Source organism: Pinus tabuliformis, chromosome Q (genome assembly GCF_031772625.1).
Source record: "Pinus tabuliformis cultivar Carrire ecotype Pingquan chromosome Q, CPIR1, whole genome shotgun sequence".
Taxonomy (NCBI): domain Eukaryota; kingdom Viridiplantae; phylum Streptophyta; class Pinopsida; order Pinales; family Pinaceae; genus Pinus; species Pinus tabuliformis.
In genome coordinates this window covers 792,631,160-792,646,423 of record NC_142296.1, presented here as the reverse complement: position 1 = coordinate 792,646,423, position 15,264 = coordinate 792,631,160, and positions in this window count along the sequence as shown.

Below are 15,264 nucleotides of genomic sequence, written 5' to 3'. Positions count from 1 at the left end.
GGAGGGAGCAGCGCTGCGGAAAAGGTTTTGGAGTGCGGGCCTGACGATAATAATAGATGCAAATGAATGATTTTTTGAAATCTGGATAAGGCGCACGGGCGGGTTATTCCCTTGTAAACCGATAGAGCTGAAATCCCTGCGAACGACAAATTTGAAGGGGGGCTAACATTTGGATATATCAGTCAGGAAGGAGGGTTGATATAATAAGAGGGGCAGATGGAGGGCATGGGTGCTCATAAGGGTTTTGCGCTCGCTGAAAGGAGGGAGGGAAGGGAGAAAAGAGGTACGAAGTGAGCAAGTTAGGTAAATAGAAGGGTGGGGGCTTATGAAGAAGTCTGGATGCTGAATAGAGGAAACGTTGTTGGTTATTAGAGAGGACAGGGAGGATCTTTGAAACTAGAGAATCACTATAATAACATGGAAAATGGAGATTTTCTTCGCTGAAATTGCTGCTACAATTTTTGTGAATGTACCCTAAGTTCTTATAGTGCTTTATCTCAGCCTAAAACCTGCCTTCGATGAGATAGATTGCAACATAGTTCTTGTGACTAGGATCAGTGTCTTCATTCCTATTGTTGCTCATACAAGAGTCTAAAGTTTCATGCTTTTTCCTTTGCTTTCCCATGTTTTCCTGGTTGTTGCTACAGTGTTGTGTCCTTTGTTGGTTTATAACTGTTGTTTTTTGATTTATTGCTTTTCTCATTGTGATTTTTCCTTTAGAATTGGTTAGCTTTAAGCTTGTGGTTTTTGTTGGTTATTAAGGAACTAAGCTATGGTATTCCTCCTGGTTTTCACAAACATGCCCTTCATTTTTTTTCACTGCTTGGTTTGCAAAATAATATGCCTGTTGATTGTGAATTCTCAAGACATGTCTGTAAATTACATCGCCAGAGCCTTCCAAGTCCTTCCTGATTCTTCTAAAGATTATGTTCATGTGCTCATTGCTTGGTTTTTTGTTTCTTGCCATTGCCTCTATTATTATGGTTGAGTCTCCTATTATGATGGGATTTCTTATTTCTCCTTTTCTATTATTCTTCTTCCCATCAACAAGTTGTATGCTTCTGCCTTATTATTTGAGATTTGTCCCAAGCCCCATTCATAAGTGACATTTTCTTTCCTATCAGGATCGAGGATTATTCCCCCTACCCCTACCTTTCCGGGGTTATGCTTTGAAGCCCCATCAAAGTATAGACAGTATCTATTCTGATTTTTCCTCAAGTTTGTCAGTTCCTCTTCACTCATTCTTATTTTCCATATAACTCGTGCGCTTGTCTTCCTCTGTCCTCTTTGCCAATTATTATTTATTATGGCTTTGCTGAGCCAATCTCGCTCTTCCTGTTGAAAAGTTTGATAGTTTGTTGGAGCTGTTCCTTTGACATTGAGTATTTCAGAAGTTAGACCCCATGTTTTTGAAAGGGTCTTCCCTATCCTTGGAATTTGATTTTTGAAAATGCACTTGTTTCTTGTCAACCAAATTTGCCAACATAGAACCACTGGAATGCATTTCCATATCCTCTGAATTGTGGCTTTTTTCTTTGTTGTGTATGGGTAGGCTTTCTCAAAGGTCTGAAGAAAATCCGGCAAGGGCTTTTCGAAATTTATTCTTATTTCCAAAGGACTTATCAGCTACTGCCAGCATTCTTTGGCAAAGATACATTCTTGGAAAAGATGTTGAATATTTTCTTCAGCCTGCATGCATAATGGGCATCGTGTTGGACCTTGAAAGCCTTTTTTTCTTAAGTTTTCACTGGTCAATATTCTCCCTTTTAAAAGAGTCCAGATGAACATTTTTATCTTAGGCAAACTTTCTGATTTCCATGCTATTTTCCAAGAATCCCACTCTTGTTGATTTGGTTGTTCTTGAAGGATTTTATATCTAGTCTTAACTGTATAATGTCCACTGCTCAGGTCCCAGAGATATTCATCATACTCATCATGGTGGATTGGCATTGCCCCTTTTAAGAGCTGCCTGATTTTGCTCCATTGCCCTTCCAGGTCTACCGGAATTGCTGAGATTTTCTAGTCTTGCCACTCCTTTTGGTTCCATAGAGAGATTGAGTGTAAAGTGTTGAAACCTTCACCTTTCATCCACTCTTGTATGTCTTCAATTTATGTATGAGTCTGAAGTGGTTCTTTTCCCATGATTCTATCCTCTCAGATTGAAATTGTTTTTCCATTGCTTGGGATTTTAGAAATGTATCTACTCATTGATGGAATTGTTTTTTTAACCAGCTTCCAAACTTGGGTACATTGTCTTATTGGGATATTTCCATTAAGCAATCTTTCCCTGGTGCCATCCATATATTTTAATAAAAGAGTCTTTTTCCACCAACTCTCTTTTCCTGTAATTAGTCTCCATACTATTTTCATTCCCAGTGTTGCATTCATGAGCCCAGGTATCCGTATTGATAGTCCTCCTTGTTCATAAGGGAAAACTACTTGCTCCCACCTAACCAGGCTAAATTTTTTGTTTTCTTGCTTCCCCCCTACCACAAGAAACTTCTTAAGATTAACTCCATTTGTCTGTGGGCACTTGCTGGAGCCATGATTATTGCATATTGGTAGATAGGTAGTGTTGCAAGGAGTGCTTTGATTAGTATTACCCTTCTTGCCATGTTCAGCCACATCATACCCCAGCTTTGTATTTTGTTTTTCATTTTTTCAATTTGTTTAGTCCATATTTTTGTCTTCATGTTCTCTTTTGAAATTGGAAGTCCCAGATAAAAGAAGTGTGTCCATTTTTCCTATATAGGGATGTCTAAGATTTGTGAGATCCTTTGCATAGTTCTTGGGGGGGTATTCCATCCATATATCCTGCATTTTGCATTGTTTAATAGCCCACCTGAAACCTGTAAAAATTCATCCAGAACTTTTTTGAACCTCCTTGCTATTATTGTTGAAGCCCCTCCCAGCAGCAATGTATCATCAGCAAATAGTGAGTGGTTTATTGTTTTAATTCCTTTTGCTATTCTGATCCTTGTGATGTTTCTTTCCTTTCTTTGATTTTCCAAAGCCCTGCTTAAAGTTTCTGCCATTATAATATATAGGAAGGGAGAGAGAGGACAACCTTGCCTAAGGCCTCTTGTGCTTTGAAAGAAGTCACTAGGCCTTCCATTTATGAGGGGGGCAATCCAAGGAGTAGAAATGCATGCCTGTATGACTTCCATTATATCTCTTGAGAAACCAAGTTTCTGGAGGACAGCCATTAGATATGGATGGCTGACCCTGTCAAATGCATTAGCCATATCTAGCTTGATTATGAGGCCTTTCTCTTGCCTTAGCATACTAGAGTGTACAGCTTCCTGTACAATAATTACATTATCTATGATTTTCCTGTTGGGCACGAATCCTACTTGGTTTTCAGATATGATTATTGGAAGTACTTCCTTAATTCTATTTGCAATTATTTTTGTTATTATCTTATAAGAAGAATTGCAAAGAGAGATAGGGTGAAACTTGTTGAAAGTTGAGGGCTTTGCTTCCTTTGGGATTAGAGCAAGATAGGAAGATTTTTTGTTGCCTCCTATTTTTTTTTTAAGACATTCTTCACCATTCTTAAGAAATCCTTTCTGATGGTATACCAATGAGATCTGTAGAATGCTATTGTGAAACCATCTGGCCCTAGGGCTTTGTCTGGATGTAGGCTCCATATGGCCGCCACTACCTCTTCTTCTGTGGGATCCTTGCACATTGCAGCATTTTGTTCTTTTTAATTTTTAATTTTTTTTTGTGCTTTAAGAAATCTTCACTCTCAGCCATTTCTCCATTAGCTGAGAGTAAGTTTTAAAGTGCTGATAGGCTGCTTTTTTTAGTTCCTCCGCACCTCTGACCTCTTGGCTTTCGACTTGAATTTTTTCTATTTGGTTTCTTGCCCTTCTTATTTTCATTGTGTTGTGGAAAAAGGATGTGTTTTTGTCCCCTACCTTGAGCCACAAACTTCTGGATTTCAATCTTGCCTCTTCTTCTTCTTTCCTATTTTCCCTATATATTCCCCAGAAGATTTCCTTCCCTCTTAGGTAATCTTGCTTGCCTTCTTCTCTATTTTCCTTTTCAGTTTGCATGCTTTCCATTTTCAGCTGTAACTCTTTTTTCTTTTCTTTTCTTTTTTATTTTATTTCATTTGCTCTTACCCATTCCTTTAATTTGGTTCTTGCGGTTTTTAATTTTGTTTCCCAAATATACTGAGGTGATCCTGTTACTCTTTGCTCCCATGCTTCCTTGACTAGTTCGCTGATTTCTGTGTTGCTGTCCCAAATTGAGCTGTATCTAAACGGGAGCGGACCCTGGTTTTCCACTTTGCCTATGATTATTGTCATCGGTTTATGGTCAGATGCGGTGGTGTGTAAGATTTTTTTATTTTATGGAGCTATGCACTGCTACTATGTTTTCTTGTATCAGAATTCTATCCAGCCTTTTTTTTTATGTTACTTTTGCCCACTCTTTTATTGCTCCAAGTGTATTTCCCGTTGCTTGGCGGGATGTCTATTAAATTGTGTTGTTCCATTCCTCCAAACTTTTCTTCTATACTTCTTACCAAATTTAAATCTCCTCCTAGAATTATTTTCGCAGCTTGTATTTCTTTTAGTGCTTCTTTTATGGTGGCCCAACATTGCTCTTTTTCTTTGTAGTGATTTGGGGAATATATATTTATAACACTGTACCTCTCTTTGTGTTGATTTGCATTAGATCTGTTTGGATCCAATGCTGGTCTTTTTTGTATTTTATTAACTCCCAAGTTCCTTTTTCCATATTGTGCAAATACCTCTAGACGCTCATGTTGCATGTATTGCTTCCCCTTCATAATTTATTTATTTATTTATTTATTTTATTTAATTAATTTATTAATTTATTTATGTTTTTTAATTTTTAATTTTTAATTTTATTTTTATTTATTTATATATATATATATATATATATATATATATATATATATATATATATATATATATATATATATATATATATATATCTATATCTATATCTATATCTATATCTATATCTATATATATATATATTTTTTTTTTTTTTTTTCAGTTTCTTGGTTGTTTGTTTTTGTCTCCTGAATCATAAGGATATCTGGGTTTTCTTTTACTAGAATGTCTCTTGTGGCATTTTCTTTGACAGATGATCCCATTCCTCTGCAATTCCACGAGACCACTATCATTATTTACTTGTTGGGTGGTGCATGGCTCCTTTCCCTCTTTGCTAGCACTTTTCATTGTTTCCTGTGCTCCTTCCTAAGAAGGTTTCCATAGGTTGCTGCGTTCCTAATGCCATTTCCTTTGCTGCTGCTTCATCCCTAAGTTCTTTGTTTGTCTTTCTTCCTGCTTTTTTTTTTATATTCTACATTTGGGGGTGCTTCCTTTGACTGTTTTCTGGTTAGAATTTTGTCTACTGAGGGGGGGGGAGGGGTGTGAGAGTTTGATACCAGAGGGGATGAAGGGGGGTTTGGGGTATGTTGTGGGGATCTGGATCTTGGTCCAGGGGATGGGGGAGCTGAAGGATCCAGAGGCTCAAAAGGATTAAGGCTAGCAAGAGGATTATTATCTTCTTTAGGTGATGAGGGATGGAGATCAGAGGATGTGGAGGGCTGCGAAGAAGATAGATTTGGTTGTTTGTGGATTTTCTTATTTCTTTTAACTTGTTCCCATTTGTTTTCCGGATCTTCACTCTTTTAATTTTCATTTTCTTTTTTTTGGTACATCTATTTGCAAAATGACCATATTCGTGACATACCTTGCATTTGAAGGGGATTTGTTCATAACCCAGTTGTTGTATGTGCATCCACTGGTCCACTTTGATTTTGATAGCTTCTGGTAGCCCTTTCCCAAGATCCACTTCTACATAGATTCGGGCACATGCATGCATATTTTCCTCTGGCTCGCATCTGTCTATATATTTCCCAACTCTGTTTCCTATGGCTTTGACTGAATCATCCCCCAAATAGTGAAGGGGAAGGTGTGGCAATCTAACCCAGACGGGGACGGCATTGGGTACATCCATTTCTGGGTCGAAATCCGGCGTCCATCTGTTTAGATACAAACCCCTTGTATCCATAAAATAAGGTCCATTCCTAAAAATCAGATCTCGATCCTCCTTGGTTTCAAAGTGAAAGGTATAGTAACCTCTTCCACAAAACCTTATTGAGATTTTTCCATCTATTGACGCAGTCCAGTTCCTTTCTACCCATTTTTGCATAGTTTTGGGCGATGGCCATAACCCCGTAAACTGCCCCAGTAGTCCACGCTCCGCCAAAGAAAGTGTTGCTCTACGAGGAAGGGTAGGAGGAAGTGAGATTTCAAGAATGTCTTCCAATCTTTTAACAAACTTGGTGACTGATGGTTTGTTCTTTGTCGAGCCCATTACGGAGATGAGAGAGGCAAAAGCTTTTGTTGTTCCTTCATTTTCTTGTTGTTGATATGAGAGAGGCTCTCCATCCTCTGATGTGTCCCTGGTGCTCAAATCCCAGCAGCAGGAGGCCGCTAAGGGGCAGCTGCGAGCTTCTTGCAACATTTGCTGGCTAGGGCTGCGTAGCTCCTTCAGCAAGCAGAGCGCGTACATTCATGAAAACAAAACAATATTTACAAATCCTTTACATCTTAAAAATTGAACATATTAATATAAAACATTACACATACACATCTCCCCTATATTGGGTTGTAGAGCGCCTCACTGTAATTAAAAGTAGAAGTTGTCAAGAGCTTTGTTTATAAGATATTTTTTATGGGTTTTTATTCATTCTGAGAAAAATTATATAGTTGTAATCTTTTGAAAAAAAAAAATCAAAAGGTTGGAACTTTCCTACGTGGGCAATGGGATAATTTGAATATTTATTAGTCCAATATCGAGGAGCATGAAGTCTCATTCTAACCCTTTTATGGGGTTCAAATTTGTCCTAGAAAGGTAATTCGAAACCTACCTTTCCAAAAAAATGAAATGTTTTAAATCACTTGTCATTTATGAAGGACAATAGATATCATAAAATGTTAAAAGAAGGGTCAAATTTTTAGTAACCTAACAATGTCATCAGTTTTAAAACTTGGTTGATCAATGAACATTGATTCATCACACAATATTTGTTTTTGGCATCTAAAACTAAAATCGTCTCTACTCTAGTCGGTTCTCATCTATTCCCTTACCTCTCCACAACATTAAATCCATCACATTGTTCACGCTTAGATAAATATCTTAGCACCATGTTGGTTTATGCACTATTTGATGTGCCACTTAATGAGCTTGCTAAAGAATCTTAGACACTTTGTCTTTGTGAATCCCCATTTGAATTCATATACTATGGGCATTGTTAATTCCAATCAATATAGGAATTGACATCTCGTTTAGTTTACATATTTCATGTTTTAAAATCCTATGCTCATCATAATGCCATCAGTGCACCACTGGCTACAAACTATCAAACGTATCGGGATTATGACTCAGGTCAAAGTCCTTAGCTGGATCACAATATCGGAACTAAAGGAAGAGGTTAGGGTTGCATGGAATCTCGTTCCTTTATTCAACATCATGTGAGTAGGTGAGCCTCTTGGTTCTTGTCTCTCTAACTAATAATCCTTCACTCTCACTAAGCATTATATATAAGCACATAACCATCATAAACACGGGTAGTAATGAAATTTCCTTTGCTATATTCTTTTTGTTTTTAGTAACATTGTGATTAGTGTGATGATACTTTGAAAATATTATGAGAATGCCCCATAACTATCATCCCCTACCTCATCCCAAACCCAATATCAAGGACACGTCATTTTTATTATCATCCACTTACACATTAGATATTGTGCTCTAACATACCACCCATTCATGCATTTTTGGATGGTTTAAGAGATAAAATGAGAAATCAATATCCTTAATAGAAATGATATATGGTCTTAGTAAGTAATTTCATTTAGCTCCATGCTTCTATGGATCTTGGGAAGCTCCAAATCATAAACATCTTAGCTAACATGAAAAGCAATAGATGTAGTTATTCTAGTTTGTCATGTTCCTAGAAGCCTATAAAGCAAGTAGGGTCTCTTCGTTACTTTTACAATATGATAATAGAATCAACAAAGGCCTAAAGATTTACTAAAATTTCTTCTTTTTTATTGAGATCTAAAATGAACACCACTCCCATGGTTAAGAAGGATTGGGGTATCCTCAAAATATGAATGTAAGATGCATTATGCATGGACATATGAATACATAGATTACATTCTCTCTTATAATGTGCCCAAAAAAAGGTTTGATTTTATGTTCGTGTCTAAACTTTTATAGTCATTTTTAACATCGTGAAATTCTTCCAAAGAAAGGATGGCTTAGTGATTATGAATTATTATTATTATTAATGTATATATAACCCATCAAAGGATTACATTTGAAATTACAAAACATGCTTATTATTACATTTTATTGAAATTTCAACTAATCTATCATGTTGTTTTTATATTTAAAAAAAAATCAAACAAAAATGTGTAGCTTTGGTATTAAGTTTGTGCCCGGTCGCAACAAATACATAGGGGATTAAATTGTCAATTTTCAATATTGTCTTCTCACCAGATTGACCATAAATCCATTACATGGATAGAGACTAGTACAAAACAACAAAAAGACCAAAAGACACATATAATGATCCAACTTCTACATGCAAATTAGTGATTTTTGTCGTTGTCTTATTGAGATTAATGTCCTGCATGCCTGGATCCTCCTAGAGTCGGTCTTGACCTAAAGGGGTGTCTTCGTTGAGCTTGAGGTCCATTATTATATCCTAGAGGGCATCCACTTCATCTACTAGGCATGAGATTTGATGTTGGAGAGCCATTATTTTATCTATGTTCCACCTGTTAGTGATATACTTGACAAAAATTAACTTACAAGTCATAATTAGCCCTTTCTAGGGCTTCGTGAGTAGACAAACAGTGAGAGAAGGGGCTTGCTACAGAAGAAGTCTCAAGATTAGAGTCAAAATTAATGAGGATACATGGACAAAGGCTACGAATGCTGCAAATATTATGAGAATGAGCTAGACCTCCCCAAGGGTGCCCCAAGGTGGCTTTGGATAAGAGATAGTCCACCGGAATTGAAGGAGAATAAGGGAATGCAGATTCAAACCTATTGGGACTCAAATTGATGATACCCCTGACATATATTGCACAGTGTTAGCCAAATAATATTCTTGTCAAGCCACTAGAACAGACAAAAGTCGACTGATAGCCAAAAGACCTAGAATTGACACATTGCTTATGAACTTAAGGTTTCCACATAACCCTTAAGAAGGAAGACCTTAATTTTGTTGGAGTGATGCCCAACAGAACCTCAAACAACTTTAATAAACCTAAATTAGAACTTAGAGCATCGAGATAGGAGCCTACTTCCTTGGAGTTTCCATCTAGGCCATGATGATTACAGTATACCAAATTAAAAACTAGAAACAAAGTGTTACCTCCAGGCAAAAGATCCCAGGTCAATTTGAGAATGACTAAGGAAGGGAGCCCAGGTGTTGTTAGAGTGGTTTGAGAACTAGATATCCCCTTTTGCCAAATTTCCCACAAGCTGGAGTGTCGAACCCATAATTGTGTTACCCAAAGGAAAATTAATTGAAACCTGAAGCGGAGTTCTTTGCAGAGCTACCTGAAAGATGAATGCTTGAACACCATAGTGCATTCTAGAGAAAGAGAAACTACCAAATTAACGGACCATGAAGGTAGTGGATCAATCCAAGATAGGAAGATTTTTTGTTGCCTCCTATTTTTTTTTTAAGACATTCTTCACCATTCTTAAGAAATCCTTTCTGATGGTATACCAATGAGATCTGTAGAATGCTATTGTGAAACCATCTGGCCCTAGGGCTTTGTCTGGATGTAGGCTCCATATGGTCGCCACTACCTCTTCTTCTGTGGGATCCTTGCACATTGCAGCATTTTGTTCTTTTTAATTTTATTTTATTTTGTGTGCTTTAAGAAATCTTCACTCTCAGCCATTTCTCCATTAGCTGAGAGTAAGTTTTTAAAGTGCTAATAGGCTGCTTTTTTTAGTTCCTCCGCACCTCTGACCTCTTGGCTTTCGACTTGAATTTTTTCTATTTGGTTTCTTGCCCTTCTTATTTTCATTGTGTTGTGGAAAAAGGATGTGTTTTTGTCCCCTACCTTGAGCCACAAACTTCTGGATTTCAATCTTGCCTCTTCTTCTTCTTTCCTATTTTCCTTATATATTTCCCAAAAGATTTCCTTCTCTCTTAGGTAATCTTGCTTGCCTTCTTCTCTATTTTCCTTTTCAGTTTGCATGCTTTCCATTTTCAACTGTAACTCTTTTTTCTTTTCTTTTCTTTTTTATTTTATTTCATTTGCTCTTACCCATTCCTTTAATTTGGTTCTTGCAGTTTTAATTTTGTTTCCCAAATATACTGAGTTGATACTGTTACTCATTGCTCCCATGCTTCCTTGACTAGTTCGCTGATTTATGTGTTGTTGTCCCAAATTGAGCTGTATCTAAACGGGAGCGGACCCTGGTTTTCCACTTTGCCTATGACTATTGTCACCGGTTTATGGTCAGATGCGGTGGTGTGTAAGATTTTTTAATTTTATGGAGCTATGCACTGCTACTATGTTTTCTTGTATCAGAATTCTATCCAGCCCTTTTTTTATGTTACTTTTGCCCACTTTTTTATTGCTCCAAGTGTATTTCCCGTTGCTTGGCGGGATGTGTATTAAATTGTGTTGTTCCATTATTTCTTCTAGAATATGCCTACATGCCTCAATGTGGTATGTTCCTCCAAACTTTTCTTCTATACTTCTTACCAAATTTAAATCTCCTCCTAGAATTATTTTCCCAGCTTGTATTTCTTTTAGTGCTTCTTTTATGGTGGCCCAACATTGCTCTTTTTCTTTGTAGTGATTTGGGGCATATATATTTATAACACTGTACCTCTCTTTTGTGTTGATTTGCATTAGATCTGTTTGGATCCAATGCTTGTCTTTTTTGTATTTTATTAACTCCCAAGTTCCTTTTTTTCCATATTGTGCAAATACCTCTAGACGCTCATGTTGCATGTATTGCTTCCCCTTCATAATTTCTGATTTATTTATTTTATTATTATTATTATTATTTATTTTTTATTTTTTATTTTTATTTATTTTATTTATTTTTATTTATTTATTTTATTTTTTATTTTTTTATTTTTTATTTTATTTTTTATTTTATTATTATTATTATTATTATTGATTTTTTTTCTTTTTTCAGTTTCTTGGTTGTTTGTTTTTGTCTCCTGAATCATAAGGATATCTGGGTTTTCTTTTACCAGAATGTCTCTTATGGCATTTTCTTTGACAGATGATCCCATTCCTCTGCAATTCCAGGAGACCACTATCATTATTTACTTGTTGGCTGGTGCATGGCTCCTATCCCTCTTTGCTAGCACTTTTCATTGTTTCTTGTGCTCCTTCCTAAGAAGGTTTTCATAGGTTGTTGCGTTCCTAATGCCATTTCCTTTGCTGCTGCTTCATCCCTAAGTTCTTTGTTTGTCTTTCTTCCTGTTTTTTTTTTATATTCTACATTTGGGGGTGCTTCCTTTGACTGTTTTCTGGTTAGAATTTTGTCTACTGAGGGGGGGGAGGGGTGTGAGAGTTTGATACCAGAGGGGATTAAGGGGGGTTTGGGGTATGTTGTGGGATCTAGATCTTGGTCCAGGGGATGGGGGAGCTGAAGGATCCAGAGGCTCAAAAGGATTAAGGCTAGCAAGAGGGTTATTATCTTCTTTAGGTAATGAGGGATGGAGATCAGAGGATGTGGAGGGCTGCGAATAAGATAGATTTGGTTGTTTGTGGATTGTCTTCTTTCTTTTAACATGTTCCCATTTGTTTTCCGGATCTTCACTCTTTTAATTTTCATTTTCTTTTTTTTTGGTACATCTATTTGCAAAATGACCATATTCGTGACATACCTTGCATTTGAAGGGGATTTGTTCATAACCCAGTTGTTGTATGTGCATACACTGGTCCACTTTGATTTTGATAGCTTCTGGTAGCCCTTTCCCAAGATCCACTTCTACACAGATTCGGGCGCATGCATGCATATTTTCCTTTGGCTCGCATCTGTCTATATATTTCCCAACTCTGTTTCCTATGGCTTTGACTGAATCATCCCACCAATAGTGAAGGGGAAGGTGTGGCAATCTAACCCAGACGGGGATGGCATTGGGTACATCCATTTCTAGGTCGAAATCCGACGTCCATCTGTTTAGATACAAACCCCTTGTATCCATAAAATAAGGTCCATTACTGAAAATCAGATCTCGATCCTCCTTGGTTTCAAAGTGAAAGGTATAGTAACCTCTTCCACAAAACCTTATTGAGATTTTTCCATCTATTGACGCAGTCCAGTTCCTTTCTACCCATTTTTGCACAGTTTTGGGCGATGGCCATAACCCCGTAAACTGCCTCAGTAGTCCATGCTCCACCAAAGAAAGTGTTGCTCTACGAGGAAGGGTAGGAGGAAGTGAGATTTCAAGAATGTCTTCCAATCTTTTAACAAACTTGGTGACTGATGGTTTGTTCTTTGTTGAGCCCATTGCAGAGATGAGAGAGGCAAAAGCTTTTGTTGTTCCTTCATTTTCTTGTTGTTGATATGAGAGAGGCTCTCATCCTCTGATGTGTCCCTGGTGCTCAAATCCCAGCAGCAGGAGGCCGCTAAGGGGCAGCTGCAAGCTTCTTGCAACATTTGCTGGCTAGGGCTGCGTAGCTCCTTCAGCATGCAGAGCGCGTACATTCATGAAAACAAAACAATATTTACAAATCCTTTACATCTTAAAAATTGAACATATTAATATAAAACATTACACATACACATCTCCCCTATATTGGGTTGTAGAGCGCCTCACTGTAATTAAAAGTAGAAGTTGTCAAGAGCTTTGTTTATAAGATATTTTTTATGGGTTTTTATTCATTTTGAGAAAAATTATATAGTTGTAATCTTTTGAAAAAAAAAATCAAAAGGTTGGAACTTCCCTACGTGGGCAATGGGATAATTTGAATATTTATTAGTCCAATATGGAGGAGCATGAAATCTCATTCTAACCCTTTTATGGGGTTCAAATTTGTCCTAGAAAGGTAATTCAAAACCTACCTTTAAAAAAAATGAAGTGTTTTAAATCACTTGTCATTTATGAAGGACAATAGATATCATAAAATGTTAAAAGAAGGGTCAAATTTTTAGTAACCTAACAATGTCATCAGTTTTAAAGCTTGGTTGATCAATGAACATTGATTCATCACACAATATTTGTTTTTGGCATCTAAAACTAAAATCGTCTCTACTCTAGTCGGTTCTCATCTATTCCCGTACCCCTCCACAACATTAAATCCATCACATTGTTCACGCTTCGATAAATATCTTAGCACCATGTTGGTTTATGCACTATTTTATGTGCCACTTAATGAGCTTGCTAAAGAATCTTAGACACTTTTTCTTTGTGAATCCCCATTTGAATTCATATACTATGGGCATTGTTAATTCCAATCAATATAGGAATTGACATCTCGTTTAGTTTACATATTTCATGTTTTAAAATCCTACGCTCATCATAATGCCATCAGTGCACCACTAGCTACAAACTAGCAAATGTATCGGGATTATGACTCAGGTCAAGGTCCTTAGCTGGATCATAATATTGGAACTAAAGGAAGAGGTTAGGGTTGCATGGAATCTCGTTCCTTTATTCAACATCATGTGAGTAGGTGAGCCTCTTGGTTCTTGTCTCTCTAACTAATAATCCTTCACTCTCACTAAGCATTATATATAAGCACATAACCATCATAAACGCAGGTAGTAATGACATTTCCTTTGTTATATTCTTTTTGTTTTTAGTAACATTGTGATTAGTGTGATGATACTTTGAAAATATTATGAGAATGCCCCATAACTATCATCCCCTACCTCATCCCAAACCCAATATCAAGGACACATCATTTTTATTATCATCCACTTACACATTAGTTATTGTGCTCTAACAAACCACCCATTCATGCATTTTTGGATGGTTTAAGAGATAAAATGAGAAATCAATATCCTTAATAGAAATGATATATGGTCTTAGTAAGTAATTTCAATTAGCTCCATGCTTCTATGGATCTTGGGAAGCTCCAAATCATAAACATCTTAGCTAACATGATAAGCAATAGATGTAGTTATTCTAGTTTGTCATGTTCCTAGAAGCCTATAAAGCAAGTAGGGTCTCTTCGTTGCTTTTACAATATGATAATAGAATCAACAAAGGCCTAAAGATTTACTAAAATTTCTTCTTTTTTATTGAGATCTAAAATGAACACCACTCCCATGGTTAAGAAGGATTGGGGTATCCTAAAAATATGAATGTAAGATGCATTATGCATGGACATATGAATACATAGATTACATTCTCTCTTATAATGTGCCCAAAAAATGGTTTGATTTTATGTTCGTGTCTAAACTTTTATAGTCATTTTTAACATCGTGAAATTCTTCCAAAGAAAGGATGGCTTAATGATTATGAATTATTATTATTATTAATGTATATATAACCCATCAAAGGATTACATTTGAAATTACAAAACATGCTTATTATTACATTTTATTGAAATTTCAACTAATCTATCATGTTGTTTTTATATTTAAAAAAAAAATCAAACAAAAATGTGTAGCTTTGGTATTAAGTTTGCGCTCGGTTGCAACAAATACATAGGGGATTAAATTGTCAATTTTCAATATTGTCTTCTCACCAGATTGACCATAAATCCATTACATGGATAAAGACAAGTACAAAACAACAAAAAGACCAAAAGACACATATAATGATCCAACTTCTACATGCAAATTAGTGATTTTTGTCGTTGTCTTATTGAGATTAATGTCGTGCATGCCTGGATCCTCCTAGTGTCGGTCTTGACCTAAAGGGGTGCCTTCGTTGAGCTTGAGGTCCATTATTATATCCTAGAGGGCATCCACTTCATCTACTAGGCATGAGATGTGATGTTGGAGAGCCATTATTTTATCTATGTTCCACCTGTTAGTGATATACTTGACAAAAATTAACTTACAAGTCATAATTAGCCCTTTGTAGGGCTTCATGAGTATAAAAACAGTGAGAGAAGGGGCTTGCTACAGAAGAATTCTCAAGATTAGAGTCAAAATTAATGAGGATACATGGACAGAGGCTACGAATGCTGCAAATATTATGAGAATGAGCTAGACCTCCCCAAGGGTGCCCCAAGGTGGCTTTGGATAAGAGATAGTCCACCG